We start from the raw sequence: 17,448 nt of genomic DNA on the forward strand, positions 1-17,448 counted from the left end.
CTCCTCTCCTGTGGAACCATCTTCCAGATTCGGTCCGGGGTGCAGACACCCTCTCTATGTTTAAGAGTAGGCTTAAAACTTTCCTTTTTGATAAAGCTTATAGTTAGGGCCGACCAGGCTCACCTTGGATCAGCCCTTAGTTATGCTGTTATAGGCCTAGACTGCTGAGGGACTTCCCATGATGCACTGAGCTCCTCTCTCCGCCTCCTCCTCTCCATCTGTATGCATTCATGTAACATCAATGCATGTCAGTAACTTTGCTTCTTCCCCGGAGTTTTTTTGTGCTTTCTCATCTCGCAGGAAACCCTGGGTTCCAGGCCGTGCCTTTGCAGTCCTTCACAGTCCTGTTGGCATCCTTCCCTGGCTGTTGCTGTTGCTGCTGTTGTTGTTGTTGTTATTATGATTGTTGTTATTCTGTCCCCCCCCCTTTCCCTCTTTCTTTCTCTCTCTCAATCCAACCAGTCAAAGCTGAGATGACTTGTTGTGATTTGGCACTATATAAATAAATATTGATTGATTGATTGATTGATAAATATTATTTCAATTCTGATCAGAGGCTAATTTATTTATTCATACAATCGCTGTTGTTGTAAACTAAAAATCATTATACTAGGAAAAACAGACAAATGTGTACTTTTTTCCCCAAGTTTTATTCATTTGTTATTTTTTTAATTTATTTTTATTAATAATAGGTAGAACCCTATTGAGTTTGTGCCAGTTTATTATTATTAGTTGTCTTCTGCCACAGCTCAAACTGCTCAATGTGTTCTACAAAAAGGCCAACTGGACCATAAAAGTCCACCATGATGGATTTTTGCTAATTTGCATAAACTGGAAAAGAGCAATGTGACATCTGTTTTTTGGTATTTTGACTGTATCAGCACCAAATTTGGTATACAGCCTTGAGGGACTGAAATAGACAGTTACACTATAAATGAGCAAGATTGGTCCAAAAACATGGCTGCCACTGATCAAAAAACTTCACAAAGGGCGGGGTTTAGCAGGAAATTAGCCATAAGTCATTGACCATTTGTCCAGTCTTGGTAGATCTTGGTAGATTCCGCCAAAGCATTTTGAGCCTGACACATAGAGAGCACGACAAATACCACAAATGTGTACCTCAAAAAACCAATGGACAAAACTTCACCAATTTTGGTTCACATGCTCTGGGGGCAAGAATTAACCAAAATCTGAAATGTCATATTGATTGATACATGTGGGCATCGTCTATTCGTCATTATCTGCCTTTTTATGCCTTTGCTCAATTTGCCGTGGGCTGCAACAAGCTACAGACATGAAACTTGGCACAATAAGTCTACAAGTGTATGTCTTTTAAAAAACCAACACATTGTGAGGATAAACCACTTATTCATCCTCAGCATAGCAATACATCAAACAAACCACACAACTGGATCATTTGTAGCTGAAACAGGGCAAAAAACAGCTTAGCATCATAATAGTACCTTCCATTGCATTACTTTTTTCTCTTTTCATAAGCCTGTCATTAACTCCAGTCAAAGAGCTTACTTTTACTAATTCTTTTTGGAGAAAATATTAATTAACCGCACTTAAGTAGAGTTCATCAAAGAGCTCCGCGATGCATTTACTATATAGTAGACAGGATAAGAACTTATTTACAACATGGCCACCTTTGGGAAGTTTGTTACTGATTGCAGCTTTAATTTTGGCCGATTGGGCTGATTCCCTCCATTTGAACCTTCTATGCTGAAGTCAAAACTGTATCTGTAAAATAATCAGTATTTTTGTTTCTTTCTTTTTATTTTTGAAAAATGCAACATTTTTAATAAGATTTATTATTATTTTTTAAACTTTTGGCCCTGATGTATCTCGGTACATTGCCACAATAAATCCAATGATATAACGATTTTGTGATCCATAAAGAATAGGAACAGCATGGGGCCCAGTTTTAACTGCTAGGGCAACATGGGGAAATGTCATGTGCAGTTATGTTTAGATGGTGCTGAGCTGTAGGCCAGTGCCAGAGGCCAGTATCCTGAAATGAGATGTCTTGTGTGTCAGACTAAAAATATAAAACAAACAGCACAACAAGCTTGGTGAAGGACAATTTTTTATGTCCCTGAGATATGTCTGCTGTATGTTTTCTTTTTTATACTGCAAAAATCTCTTTCTTAACTAGTCTTTTTGTCTATTATGGAGTCCTAAAACATTGTTTGGCCAAGTGAAAAAAAAAATCTAGTGAGATTGTGAAATATTGTTTTGTTTTTAATTGTTTCATATAAAATATTTCGTGCAGGCTGCTGGCCTGTGGGGTTTGATGCCTCTCATTTTGAAGTGTCTGCAAGCCAAAGCACCAGAGGGTCATTACATCAATACATTGTGTCCTTTCAGCACTGTTCTCATTTGCAGGCTATGTCTCTGCTCTGTGGCACTACTCAGAACACATGTGACCTTGGGTGGAGAGCTTGTCAGATCAGGTCTTAACCAAGTTGAAGGAACGCCTGGGAATGAGGAGCAGTGAGGAGTGTGAAAGGATATTACACTCTTTAAATGTTGCACACAATTTTATCTCTGAACTGTCATCAGCAACCACTCAAGACCTCAATGGACTGTCTTGGTCCATCTTTCACATAGTATCCCATAATGACAACTTGAAAACACATTTTGTTTTTGTACTAAAAATAGCAGTGTCTCTAAATCGTCTCAAAAACTTCTGTTTGTATCATTTTTCATTCAACTCCTGAACTTATGGCTAGATCTTTCACTATGACAACAGAACCTGCAGCTGACCTGTCTGTGTCTCTGTGCTGCTGCTGACAGGATTTTCAGAAAAAAATTATGGCAGATAGTCACAAAAAAATCTGTTACTGAGGGCTAGAACAAAGGACTGTATAAACTTATTCTGTAGGGCTGGTTCTGATTCCAAAACTTCACTCCAGGTGTGTCTGTTAAAACATGGATGCAGAAGATTTATCTCCCTATAAGCCTTAAACAACATTACAAAACATGGACATGGTTATGTGTGTATAGTTCTGAAAAAAGAAATCAACATTGTTTAAGCTATCATATACAATACATAGAGCATCATATATACATACAAACTAAATCTTAAACCACTATTAATTGCATAATCTTAATGCTGTGTAACTACTTGGCATGTAACAATGCACAACGCATATAATACACCATGGAGAAAGGGCATTCAGATAATCACTACTATCTAATCAACAACCACATGCATTCTAGCTAGCAAGTGCAGAGTCTAGCAGAGTATGCTCTAATTCAACTAATTCAAGCTTAATCACCAACGCTGTAAAGGTTGCAAGAATTAGCAACTACTACAAAACCTGTATTAAATTAACAGATAACATTAATGATACAGCTTACAGGTCTCAAGGGCACACGCACACAATCGTAACTGACCAATACACTCTCTGGACAGCAGACATCAACCTGGGTAGATAATATCTGATGAAACTTGACCAGAAGTGATCTGTCAAGATCTGAGAGTGTCTCCACCTGTGTCTGCTGAGTAGCTCCGTATCTGGATACACCACCTGAGGAGGAGATCCATCGAACCGCCCCATCAACAAGAGACTTGGGGTCACAGGATCTGGATCTGTGATACTAGACGATAAATAACCCAAGGATTAGGAATTCAGAAGGCCTTCCATTTCAGTGAGCACCATCCTGAGCACCTCTTCGTGCCTGAGCACCCACAGCCATGTAAAGTGCCTGTTTGACTGAACGGATCTCCCTCTCCCAAGTGTGAGTGTGGTACTGCAGGTGGGTTGAAATGAAAGATTATCTTCTCTTTGGCAAGGCTCTGTGTCACAGCCTGGCTCTATACTGTGGCAAAAAAGGGAAGTCACACAAGTATTCAATAGTACAAAAGTAAATTTAGTGAAAACAAAGTACTCAAAGTAACAAAAAAAAAACAAAAACAAATGAGTAGGTAGTAGGTAGTTTGTAAAATCAATAGGGAGTGGTTGACTGAGTGTATGCTGTATGGGTGTTGTATCGTGAAACAAAGGAAAAAGAACCAAAAAACAATGCAGGACTGTGTGGGGGAGAGAGGAGAGTCTGAACTGGCAGCTTGTCTGGCTTTATACATGGGGCACACCAGGCCCAGGTGTGTCCCATCCTGCTAATCAGTGTGTGCTCAGGAACCTGCCCCTGCAAACAGAGAACACAGCAGCAACAAGGAGTGCAAAACAGAGGGGCTGTCACACTCTGTTGCAACTCTGGGGACAGCACCGTAAAGGCCTCTCGCAGCTCCTTCTCTCTCCCCCAGAAATTCATCCCCTAATACGAGAACTACTCAGCGAGAGTCCCTCTGCCGGCAACTAACCTCCTCAGGGCCATCAAAAAGGAGGCGATGCCGATGTTGGTCAGGAGGTCTAAGTGCACAGCCCAGGTGTTGAGGCACTTAAAGATTATCAGAGAGCCTCACGGTCTCTGAGGATCCACCAAGTGCGCTGCATTTCTGCAAACACCCACTCTGGGCCAGGGTGGCGCAGATGACTGTTGTAATCCTGTATCAGGAGTTTGATGCCAGGGTGACTGGGATGTAGGGTGATGGGATGTAGGGTGGCATGCTTCAGGTCTTCAGATTTGCATAGTCTCCCCCCAACTAATCTCACCTGACTCGTTGAACTCCGAGGACAAGGTAAGTAGGCAGCTACTAAATGGGACTGGCTTACTGGCTCTCAAGAGACACAGCTCATTTGGGAAGCTGTCCCTTTGAGCTCTCTGGAGTCATGGGGGTCTCTGTTTTCTGGTAGTCTGCGGTTATAGGGTGACATTCCTGGTCTGCTGCCCCGTGAAGCACCCACATGGTAACATTGAGAAGCTCCCTTCAAATGTTGTCCACATCTGGAACTTGTGGCTCTGCCACTGTGGATGTGACTCCACAGAAGGTTGACTTTCGGAGTTTTGATACTTCCTCCTCAGCTGAAGCAGTCTGTTTCACTGGCCACCTAGCTGGGGCTTGGAGGAGAAATGGTGGGCCCTGGCTCCACCTATTTGGCTCCACAAGCTGTCTCTGGGTCTTTCCTCTCGTGATATCATCTGCCACATTCCTTGCTGTATCCATGTAGCACCACGCATGAGGTTCTGTGGGCTCTTGGATCTCAGCCACCCTTGTGCCGACAAAGACCTCAGCAAGACTCAGACTGCTGCTACATCAACACAGTCATGGAATCAGTCCACAGGGTGTTTTCTGACTGATCTTCAAAGTGAGCTTCTGCTTTATCACCGTGGTGATTATGGTGATCCTACCACAGCTGCACACAGCTCCAGCCTCGACATAGACAGGGGACATTTAGGAACCATACTGGATTTTGCCATAAGGAATGCCAGGTAGGTCTTACCTTGATTGTCCTCTGTTCGTAGGTATGCTACAGCCCCATAGGCCCTTTCGGAGGAGTTGCAGAATATATGTGGACCGCATGTGTGGCACTGGCACCATCAACTTCTTTGAGGATGTAGCACCTAAGTAGTATGATGGATGGTAGGACCTGTAGTTCCCCTGCCCACTCATTTCAGGTGTCTAGAAGCTCCTGTGTGGGGGGTCGTCCCATTCCCTGTTTTTTGTCCCGAGGTGCTGGACTAGAATCTTGGCTTGGGCTATGTAAGGCAAGATGAACCCGAGAGGGTCGTACTGGCTTGCTAGCACCTTGTAGATGTTTTACATGGTTCGCACTCTGCACTCCACCGGCTGGTGCTTGTACCCTAAGGTGTCTGACTGGAAGTGCCAACTGAGCCCAAGGGTCAATTCTGGAGTATCTGCTTTCTCTTGGGTGTGGCAGAGCTCTAAGCTGTCTAATCTGGATTCCTTTGACAGGTGATTGACAACACTGGGAACACTGCTGGCCCACTGGTACAGCTTGAACCCACCGGAGGCTAGGAGGGCCTGCAGCCTGTCCACAAGCTGTCTGGCCTCCACTGGTGTTGGCAGGCTCTGGGGGTAGTTGTCCATGTAGAAACATCTCTTCATTGTGTTTGTATTTGTATTTATTTGACATGGACATCACAATAGCATTGGAACTGCAACATACAATTATGCACAGGCACTGGATGCACACTGTTTAGTGTTTGTAGTGAAACGCTAAATTACACCTGTCCACAGGTGGCTTTTTTAGATGGTTAGAATATAAAAGTTAATGTAAAGAAGAAAAAAAAGAAAGATGAGAGGAAAAACAAGAATACATACACAAGTATATACATACAAAATACAGGTGTGTCTGTACAAGATGTGATAATTGTGCCACCTTGTTTTTTTTGTTTTTTTTAATTATTGTCTTATTATATAGTGATATGAGTGATATAGTTGAATGTAGGGCTTGTGACCAGGTAGTGATGCAGTATGTTAAGTGTGAGAATATCATGGCCGGATGCTGTCTCCAGGCTCGCTGTGGTCCAAGACATGCTTCTGCAAGGCATAAATAGCACAGCATGGACTGCAAGTAGTGCCAAATGGTAGCACCTGCCACTCAAAGACATCTGGGGGACTCTGGGGGACTCTCCTCATGTCAAGCCATACAAACCACAGCAAGGGTTTGTCTTCAGCTAGTAAGTGGACCTGATGAAACATCCCCTTGATGTCGCTGCTGATTGCAACAGGATGCTCTCTGAAACATAGCAGCACTTCCAGGAGTGATGCACCCAGAGTTGGTCCAGGTAAATAGAAGGGACTCATTCAGGTTCAGGCCCTTAGAGCAATTAAATACAATGAGGTTCTTCCCATTATGGCTCACCATGTGGTGTGATGTACCATGATTCTTGATCTTGGTTGAGCATACTGGGTTCTAGCTTAAGCACAGAGCCTGCTTAAACTAACTTCTGTATCTCTGCGTTGTAAGCAGTGCTCCGCTTGGGATCCTTGGCCAACTGTCTTTCTGTACTTCTGAGGCTTGTTATTACTGTCTCTTTAGGAGCATGGAAGTGGGGTGTGTCCTTCTTATGGAGGAGTGGTGGGGCATAGCGGAGTACTCCGTATGTGTCTTGAACGGGTCACCAATTTCTCCTTTCTGTATGGCAGCATGTTGAGCTGCCATAGCTTCTCAACATTTCGAAGGAGTTCTGTGTTGGAGAGGACTGTGGATGTCAGAAGGCACTGCTGTGGCTGTAATTATTGTTCCTACTTCCATGCCAGGCCTTGTAGCGTCCACCCTGATCTAGTTCAGATGGCGATTGGTCCACCTGGAGGACTCAACTGCACTGGCTTAATGGGGGTGATGAGATGTGGGTGGTCCATGCTGATGAGGATGAATGGGCTGGCATTCTCAAACTGCTGTAGGGGGGAGACCTACCTCTTCTGAAGACTGGCTACTGGATAGGAATGATCCGCCAATCTCAGGCAACTGCTGTGAAGGCTCAGCTGATGCAGAAACTCCTCTTAGGCTGTGAGGTGGGGGAGACGTGGAATGATACCCTGGAGGATTTGGACATCCTGACAGATGGTTCTGAGGGTGAGCTCTCCTGGTGTGCCCTTTAGTCCAAATTTATCTGCTGTAGCTGTGAAAGAAGTATTGTGTGCTTGGACCCATCATCTAATATGGTGTAGGTGTCCAGGCTATGCTTACCATGATGCAGGATCACTCTTATGACCTTCAGCAGTACACAGATGCAGTCAGTCAGTGAATCTAAGTAGAGTACCTCGGTGGCTGTGTTTACAAGGCAACTCTTCTCTTTTGGCTTCTCCTCCGGTGCTCTGCTGTTGACCTCATGAAGGACTTGCAAATGTTTGCCTTGACAGATGCCACATAGCTTCTTGAGGGTACACTGTACCGCCTGATGGTACATTCCAGCATTTGTTATTGGACCAGATCCACTCAGTGACTCGGGCCTTAGTGAGCTTCTGGATGGCTGAGCACTGGTTGAGGGGTAATGCGCGTTGTTGTCGCAGTAGGGACAATATGCATTTGCTTTAACAATCCTCTTCTCTGAAGTGGCATATAGCTCTCTTTCCATAGGTGTCTTTAGTTCCATGGAGAACAGATGTTGTCCACCTTCCACTACAACCCTCTGACCTCTGTCTTTGGTTCTCTTTCTGTCCTTTCACTGTAAAAAAAAGAACAGTTCCTTGAAGAACCTCTAGGTTACTCCAAGAACCTAGGAGATCCTCCAAGAACTCAAACGTTCCTCAATGCTCTTAGAGGTGCCTGCAAGAACTTTTGGGATTCCTCAGTATGAAAACTGGATCCTCAAAGAACCCAATTAAATTAAGGTTCCTAGAGGATCTTTTGGCTACTACATTTGGATATCCAACTATAAGGAAATTACTGTAAAATCAAACCCCAGGATTGGATATCACTCTGAAATACTTTCAAATTGACTGACAGGTCATGCCACACAGGGACTAACACTGGACAACAACAGTTTGTCATGAAGTAGCAGGAATGGGTGGACCCAAATGCAGAGACTAGGAAGTAGGGCTGAGGAAAACCATCTTTATTTCAAGACTGGCAAGGCAAAAACAAAAGCAGGCTGAGCTGAGTAAACTGAGTACAAAAAACAACTGAGCAGGCAGCATGGAAACTGCACAAACACGACAGGACAGAACAGACTTGACTTTACAGGACAGAACACAGGATCCAACAAAGAGTGACTGCAAACCAAGACTTAAATACTAACTGAACTAACAGATGTAGCACCCCAACACTCTATATTATGCCTATGTTGCTAATAACTAACTTTAAATTGAAATGCTGGGGTGCTTGGGTTTGTTTCCAAAGGTAGCTGCCACGAAGGTTTACCTGTTTTGGGTGCAACAATACCCTAATAAACAAATGTCAAACTTAATAGTATATTTATAAATATCAAATTTTATGTGTTTTAAATAACTGACCCAGACAACTTTTGTTTAAAAGGAATAACAGTTTACTAATCTTTTTTGTTTTCATTTGTTTTTGTTAAACCACAAATAATATTTACTCTTTTAGTTGAAATGAATCAAAACACAAAATAACACAAATTAGACCCCTTCAAAATGATAAATAATAACTTTCTAAATAAAATAAAATGAGCTTTTCCAAAATTAGCAAATCAATAAATCTTGAAAAAAATGCAAACCTTGGCTTATACGAAAACATTAGAATCCAAAAATTAAATCTCCTTAATTTTCTTTGGCACGATCCGAATTTCTTTTCACTTTGTCTACTATTCCCTATAGCAACTCAGATCAAATACTTCAATGGACTCTCAGTATCAGTGGGCCCAAGCACACACTCACACGCACACAAAAATAAAGGAAGTTGCAGGCCTGTGTGTCGCTAGGGTGCGGTGCGGCTGACTTATCCTCAAAGACAGAAAATCCAATTTACAGTTCGGTGTCAGACACGGAGAAACAGTCCGTGGTCCGAGGGATGAAACCAGACAGCAGCAGAGATGAAGACAGTTCGATGTCAGTCCTGGACCGACACTTTGTGGTCTGAAAGATGAAACTAGACGCAGCGGAGGTGAACTCTCCGTCAGAAAGCACACAGACAGTCCTGGTCAGTAATGGCGTCCTCTGGTTCAGAGCTAACAGACTTAAGCTTAGCACAGCCACGCACTCACACAAAACTGTCTTGCTAATTAACTGTGATAAAGCAAAATTTGTGCGTAGTTGACTATAGCTACACTTTTCTTCTATTTAGCTAAACATACACCAAAATATCTTACCTAGCGTTTCTCTGCATTTCTCCTGCTCTGTCTGTTTCTCTCTGTTTTCGCATGTCTCTCCTGATTTTTTTCTAAATCCTGCCCTCCATGGCTCTCTTCCTTACCTACGACCAATTAACACAGGTTGCACTGACTGATACATCAGTAACCAATCAAACAAAAATAACCGAAACTAAAGGCACAATCTGTTCTTTTTTTTTTTTTTTTAATTCTTTACTACATTGTTTGCCTAGAATATTGTTTAGAACTGTTTATTTTCACTACTGACTGAACTACTTGTTCAGCTTGTGAGCATAAAAAAGTCTAATGTCACTTAACATTAAACTGTAAGTGTGTCACATGCCTATCTTAAAGTGTGTATGTGTGTGTGTTGGGGTACACTTCAATATGCTCTCTTGTAATGTTGCTTTGAATTCTGAATTCTTGGGTCACATGGTTTTAGGACAACCTTTACTAGGCTAACCATTTTTGTAAAGTGAAGGAAGGCTGCACAGCCTATGTAGTTCTATGTAGCCAGATTAGTTTTGGATCGAGATTTATTTGCAAAGTCATCACAATGAGTGTAAATAGCATTTTCCCCCTTTTCTCTTTTTCCCCATGACCCAGACCATGAAAATGAATCTGTCAAAGTCCTTGCTACTGTCTTTAAAAATAAAAAGTAAATAAAAAGTTCTGAAATATCACGGATTTCCAAGAATTTGTTGATGTTGACAGAAATGTAGAACTTGAGAGATTTCAGGTCTTCATGTCAAGCACAGAAGCACTACCCCAAACAAATGCTGGAGAGGCCCATCAAATCCAGGTATTTTGTTTTTGTTCTATATATGCATTATTCATGTGAGTATATTCTGGGGTTTTATTACGGCTTGGCAATATGACCTGAAATTCATATCACTGCATATTGTCACATGTACCAGGTAACAATAAATGAAATGACAATTCATTTTTAAACTCCAATACACAAGTAATACATTCTCTATCGTGTTTGCCCTCTGCCAACATGTTTGTCTTTTAACATGTAATTTGTTGCTTCACATTCAGTTGAATTAAAGGGGCACAAAATGAAATGGCTTATGTATTGGAGGAATGCATTCACCTAACATCAATATGGGAAATATTGGCTTGGTAAGAGATCCATAATGTTTGCATCAGTGAATCTTTGGTTTATCACTCAGCCCTGGGTTCTATACTGTGCATAATAGTATTTTAAAGGTAAAATTCACCTCCATCATGTCTCCCTTTACCTCCATCAATGAAGCATCTTCCAGTGCCAGATGAACAGGAACACCTGCAGTATCTACTTCAAAGCAGAGCACTGGAGATACTTCAAGAACACAAGAGAGAAGGAACACTTAAAATAGAGTTAAGGAGGCTCCTTGTCAAAGTATGCATAAGTCACTTGGCTTTTTAAGCATGGATTTTAAGTATAAAAACTCAAAAAAATATCGGACCACCTTGAATTTTTTTCAATGGTCTTTGCCCTAGCAGATGGCAGTTTTGATACTGAAACTGAATTTCAAGCCTGATTGGAGTTCAATGTCTGTGGATTTTGCTTTTTTCTTTTTTTCTGGAAGAACATATTTTGTGTTTGTGTCTCTTTCCTTGACTGCCCCTCAGGTGGCCTTTAATGTGTCTCATGATACATGCATTTACTGACTGTTACATCATCTGACTGTGAAGGTAGATATTAGAATTTTTAGCTGCTAGACTTTAGCAGCTCCTGTCTAAATTTTATTTCAGTGTGTATTTTCAACACTTCAACACACTCAAAAATGTTTTATTGTTGAGCTCATTATTTTGTTTTTATAATCTAAAGAGCATTTTTATGATCCATCATCACATACTGGATTCTTGGAAATGAGGCTGCGTAACATCTGCCAAAACCCAGAAACAGGTCAACGTCATTATACAAAGCACAAAATAAGCTGCCAACAGTCCTCTACGGTATCTCACTGTATTTGCAAAGCCACACTTACCTTTTAGTGGTCCAATTAAATCTGAAGGATTTGATTTCAATCACCCTAATAATTGTGCACAACCCATTTGTTCTGTTTCCCTAGGAAATGTATCACAGTACAGAACCTAAAGACACTCTAAAGAACTTCTGTTTTATTGTGACTTTAAGGGCAATGTGCAGTGATTTCATTTCCACAGGAAACTCTGGTAAACAGAAATAGCTTGAGGCTGCTTATTGACATGAAATCTGCAAATAAATTAAAAGATAATAAATAAAGCACATTTTTAACTGTTCCAGTTATCCACTCTGTAAAGAATTTTGGTGGTGGAAAATGGCAGCTTGGTGTGAATAGAAGGCATGTTTTAAATGTATCCACATTAGTGTGAACATGAAAGAGGAGAGATGGGAATAGAAAGGAGGAGGTGGGTTTTGCATGTATCTGTTTTGTGTATTGAGAGAAGACCAGTCTGATCCCCCTGTGCCTCTATTAGTAGCTGAGCTGATGTCCAAACACTTGCTAGCATGTGTGTGCGTGTGTGTACTGTGTGCCTTCCTGTTGAGCTGTGTTGAACCTCTTCAGTACAGCTCTTCTCAGTTACAGAGCTGCCAGTGTGGACACAGAAACCCTGCTTTCTCTGACAGTCATGAACATATCCATGAATACTAATGTTCTGCGAGTGTCTTCATCTACTGCTGGCTAAAGCCTACACTGGAGGAAACAGGCACAATAATGAAACTGTACATACTGTATCATAAGTCATTCAAGCTTTTATCTATCTTTCAATGCAAAATTTGATATCAAATTGGTTCAAAATAGTTGCCATACAATTATTTATACCAGCTATTCATTTTTTTGCACATTATTATCAATATCAACAATTTAATTGACATTGCTGATATCATCACTGTTGTTCTTGGTATCTAACACTGTTTTTTACAAATAAACTTTTGGTATCCAATACTCAATTTTTCATCTCAAGAGATGGATATCAACATTCAAATTAAATTATTTCTTTTTAGAAAATTGTTAAAAGTAACAATTTTTATCAGGAAACAATTTTTAATTTATCCACTGTCAGACCATTGTGCGATCAAATAAAAAAAAAAATCAAAAGTTTTCTTCTAGGTTTAAATGTAAATGTTCGTAATTACACTGCAATCAGATTTATTGTTTGCTGTTTTGGCTGGTTTGATTTGTTTTGATTCAACACGAAGAGGCTGCTACAGTGGGTCAGGCAGAGAAGAGCAACAAGCAATACAGGTGACACAGATGATGGCCTGATCACTGATTGATGCTATTATCCTATAAGATGCCTTGTATGATGTCAGGAAATATATATCAAGTGGTTTCCAACCCATTATTCCTGCCACTAATGAAGATGTGAGCTGAAACATTGGGATTTGATTCTGACTCTGATTTGTATAAAGTAAAAGACTATAAAGGAGCATGTCTCTGTGCTGTTCTCCTCCTTAAAAGTTTTGATCAGTGAAAAATGAATAAAATCTAAAATAGCTTGCCATTAACTGGTTGGAGCAACTACTATACTGTGCATCTGCTACAACACACTGGGGCAACATATAAACACATTCTACCACTGTACAAACTGTTGACTGTCTACTTGATGACAATAATCAGAGCTCCTTACATTTAACCAGATACCATAACAAAAGGAAGCTGTGTAGAATTTTCTGTCATTTGGAGTAATTTCAAATGGGGAATAGGATTTTTCCTATTGTATTCTGGTTCCCCTTACTTTGGGGTTTCAAGTTGATTTTTCTATAATCTCTCTACACAGTGTCCTCTTTCTGTCCAGCCACCATAGTCCAGATGAGATAAGTTTATCAAAATGTTGATATACTCATCTGATTCACCTTCAATTCGTACCATGTGCTCAGAACAATGATCTTAGCAAGCTGTACCGAGTGTTTTACGAACTTCTTAGCCCTGGGTTTCTCCTCTCAGGCTAAATACAGGTTGCCTTACCTTGTTGGCAGACATTGTTTACACCGGATGTAGCCTGAAGGGAATACCTGCAGACATTATTCAGGGCAGGACAGAAAAAGTTCCACTTCCTCTGCATGTTTTTTGGATTAAAAAAAAAATCATTTCATTTAGGGAAATATTGTAAACGTTCCTGGTGAACACTTGGGCACATGCATCTGCATGGGTGTTTGTCACCAGAAGCTCTCTCAGAAATTAAAATTTTTATCCAGTTTTAAACCACATTTTTATGATACACTTTTAGATCCGGATCGTTTTACATACAGATGTCACTCATTTCAATCGACGTGATTACCGTGGTAATGCCATGGCAGCAGTGAAGGGGGGGATAGCATACAATTGCATAGCAACAACCATCAGGTGGCACATATGAGCAGTCAAGATGCAGCATCTGTCTGTCTCTCTGTAGAGCAGTCAATACAAAATGATGACCATAATCGGCAAGCAGACTTGACAGGGGAACAGAAAAATGCTGTGAAAATGTTTTGGAATTAGTCACAGCACTCTGTTATATATGCTGCCAGGCCTGTATAGTATACTTACGCATTACACAGTCTTAATTTCATAATGGACATTTTTGTCATGATATTTAAACAAACCATCCGTCAACACAGTTTAGACCTCAATATATGAAATATGGAAATTTGTCCCCCCCAGTATTTGTAATTGACTAGACATCAGATTCCCCCACAAGCTGAAGAAAGCTGATTTGTTCTCCTCGATATTCAGAGTTAATCAACTCCAAAACACACTGGATGTGTATCATTCACAAAAAAACTGCTGTGTCTTGTTTGTGTTCATGTTCAGCACCATTGAAAAGCAGTTGTGATTGTGATGCCAAAGCTATGGGTCTATCCTGTGGGCTGCCACTGCTTCAGCCCCAAATGTTCTGAGCATTTTTGATTTTCTGAGCTTTTCCTGCTAGGAAAATGGACTTCGTGTCCTGACAGGCTGGAATTTGTGCAGCCTGCACCGACACAATTATCCTCCCTCTCCCCCTCCCTCTTTCTTTCGCTCTCAACCCAACTGGTCAAGGCAGATGGCAACCCTCCTAGAACCCAATTCTACTTGAGGTTTCGTCCCAGTAAAGGGGAGTTTTTCGTTGCCTCTGTCACCGAGTGCTGGAATTGTTGGGTCTCTTTAAATTAAAGAGCATGGTCTAGACCTGCTTTATGTGAAAAGTGCCCTGAGATGACTTTTGTTGTGATTTGGCGCTATATAAATAAAATTGAATTGAATTTATGAAAAATGATAAAATGCAAAACAAAACTAGCAACAAAAAAAAAGAAAAAAAAGAAATACAAGTTCACTAAGTGACAACCGCTCAGAATCACTAGTACCACACAGTGTACTGCAGCTGGGAGAGGGAAAGCAACTCCCTTCTGTGATGTAATATGACGCGTTGTTGAAAAAAAGCTTGTTTTGAGGGCGCTGCTCAAAATGCTAACTTTTCGGTCCTAATTTTTCTGTCCTAATTTTTAATGTGATCATTAAAAATCACACATTAACCTTTTACATAATTTTCATGATACATAAACTGTAAGTCCATTAAAAAATTCAACCTGCAAGTTGTTCTTTAAACAGAGAGCTATGTGTCTCCTGCAGAGGCTGCTGCTGTCAAAGTCTATTAGAAGAAATGCACATAACTACACAGTGAGGATGCTAACCAGCTAGTGAGTTAGCTGGCAAACTGTACAAACCTACCACAGTCACTCTTTTCCACCCAGGAGTATTGTTGCTTTCACGAAAGTAGAAAGCCCCTCTTTATTTTCATAGCCTTGTAAGTTTCTTTCAGTGACTTTTTTCGAGTACCAACTGTATTTGGTGACCCATCAGATATTGTGTATTTTACCCCACTGTTAACCTTTAATATTGTTAGGAACTATTTATATTAACTACTTATTGAACTATTTACATCTGACCCTATTTATGACTAAATTATCTTAATCTCTCTCTCTAACCATTTTTCTTTCTTTATCAAACTAAATTACTTTCAGTTTATTTGCCTTACTGAATTTTTTCACCTAACTTTATTAGAAACAAACTTGTTATACCAGGACTACATAGCTACAGTTTTGTTATAGCACCTATTTGTCTCTGACCTCTGTCCTACCAGCAAATGGTCTGATTAGCCTGGTTGTTTTCTCCAGCTCAAAACAAACTCTTGACAGCCATAACACCAGACCTCTGAATTTGTAGACAAATTTACGGGATTCAGCAGGCTAAATACAGTGAGTGAGTAAACTGTGGTGAATATCTCCTGTCCTAAAGTGCAGGCAGTAGTTCACTAAGCAAGTGTGTCTATGGGCAAAATCCACAAAAGATTGCACGGCTTTTGTGGCCGCTAAACCTGTGCAAATGAGACAAAAAGATAGCGTGTAATTCACAAAGCACCTGCAAAGGATGAAGTGCACCACAAACTGTGCTGCTAAGCAAATGGCATCATGATGCGCCTGTGCTGTTTGCATGTATGTAAATTAGGTAATATTCATACATTCGGCCCCTTTCTATGCAAATAAGCCTTGTTGCAAAAACACTCAAATTCACAAAGACCAGCGCTAATTGCCACACACAGTTAGGGTGGAGTTATTAGCGTCTTCAGAGAGTTGGTGTTAACTGTGCACACACTCACTCCTCACACACACACTGTCTCTCTCTCTCTCTCTCTCTTTTTTTGAATTTTCAAGCTTGTGAGGCTTGAATGATATTGAATTGATATTAAATGATGGGTGAAATCATCTGACATGGGGGGGGTGGGATCAAATGGGTATGGGGTGGCAGGCTTATCTCAGACTTTCAGCTACTTAAAAATAAAAATGTCCTGACAGCTCTGATGGAGCTCAGGATTCATCCATAAGGACTTCTTTACGACAAACAATTCCACTGTATAAACCTGAATATGTATGTAACAGCTGACCTGTGTAGATGTGTAGCAGAAAACAGAACATTAATTACCGCCAGAACTTGACCAATCCGGTGTTAATGAAGTTACCACTGCTGTGTCACATGCGTAAGTGTGCACAATCTCTTTATCAGTTTGGAGACGCAGTTACGTTTTCAGCTTCTGTGTGGTGCTGCAGCCAGCTGTGGGTAACAAACAGAACATTATTGCTGATGTTTCTGTGAAATCCCAGATAAATTCAGTGACACCTGAATAACATCAGTGTTTCCCCCATAATTGTACAGGCCTGGTGGGCTGCAAGGCCAACGAGAACCCACACCAGGCCAAAAATATTTCTTTAAATGCAAAAATTCAGAGATAAAACAACATTGTCTCTTACTGTTCATCCAGTACCACAGCGGAGAAACAGCTGAATAAATGTCATGGACAAACTAACTGAGGGCCAGCAGATGAATATCAGCTTGAACAAAGAAAAGTCTTGCGAGTTTCATTCACCACAAACATAAAAAGACACAAATATCTCATATTTTGGCTAAAGTTTTCATCGAAGTTAGTCATAAACTTTGAATTGCTGCTTCTGCAGTCTTCACATCTTGTGGAGTCAATGAGCAGAAATACGGACAGTGGACCCCAAATTGTGGTCAGAAGGGGGATTACATCCACAGTGATAAGGACAACCATAGAGAATGAATTGAAAAAGTTAAGAGAGTTAAGCATGATTATTCTCACAGCACTGCCCAGTTGGGTTGCACACTATGTCCTCAGTATGACCCCTATTGAACATGGGCCCTGGGGTGGTCGCCTCCTCTGCCCCCATGGTCACTCCACTTATGCTGTTTAATGTTGTAAACAGACCCAAGGTTCTTTGTTCCACACAACAGTACTTATAAAGACAAAACTACATTTCACCTTCATCATCTGCAGCACAGCAATATGTCTGTA

At 40.9% G+C, this 17,448-nt stretch overlaps 1 long non-coding RNA gene across 1 annotated transcript; it reads right to left on the minus strand.

The window, feature by feature from the left end:
- Nucleotides 1–2,231: 2,231 nt before the first annotated feature.
- Nucleotides 2,232–4,296, minus strand: LOC121894414. Its single transcript, XR_006095532.1, has 2 exons — nucleotides 3,499–4,296; nucleotides 2,232–2,480 (listed from the first exon to the last, which is right to left on the minus strand). It is a non-coding gene; the product is annotated as an uncharacterized LOC121894414 (long non-coding RNA).
- Between the last annotated feature and the right edge of the window lie 13,152 nt (nucleotides 4,297–17,448).

The sequence above is a fragment of the Thunnus maccoyii genome, chromosome 3, assembly GCF_910596095.1.
Source record: "Thunnus maccoyii chromosome 3, fThuMac1.1, whole genome shotgun sequence".
Lineage (NCBI taxonomy): Eukaryota > Metazoa > Chordata > Actinopteri > Scombriformes > Scombridae > Thunnus > Thunnus maccoyii.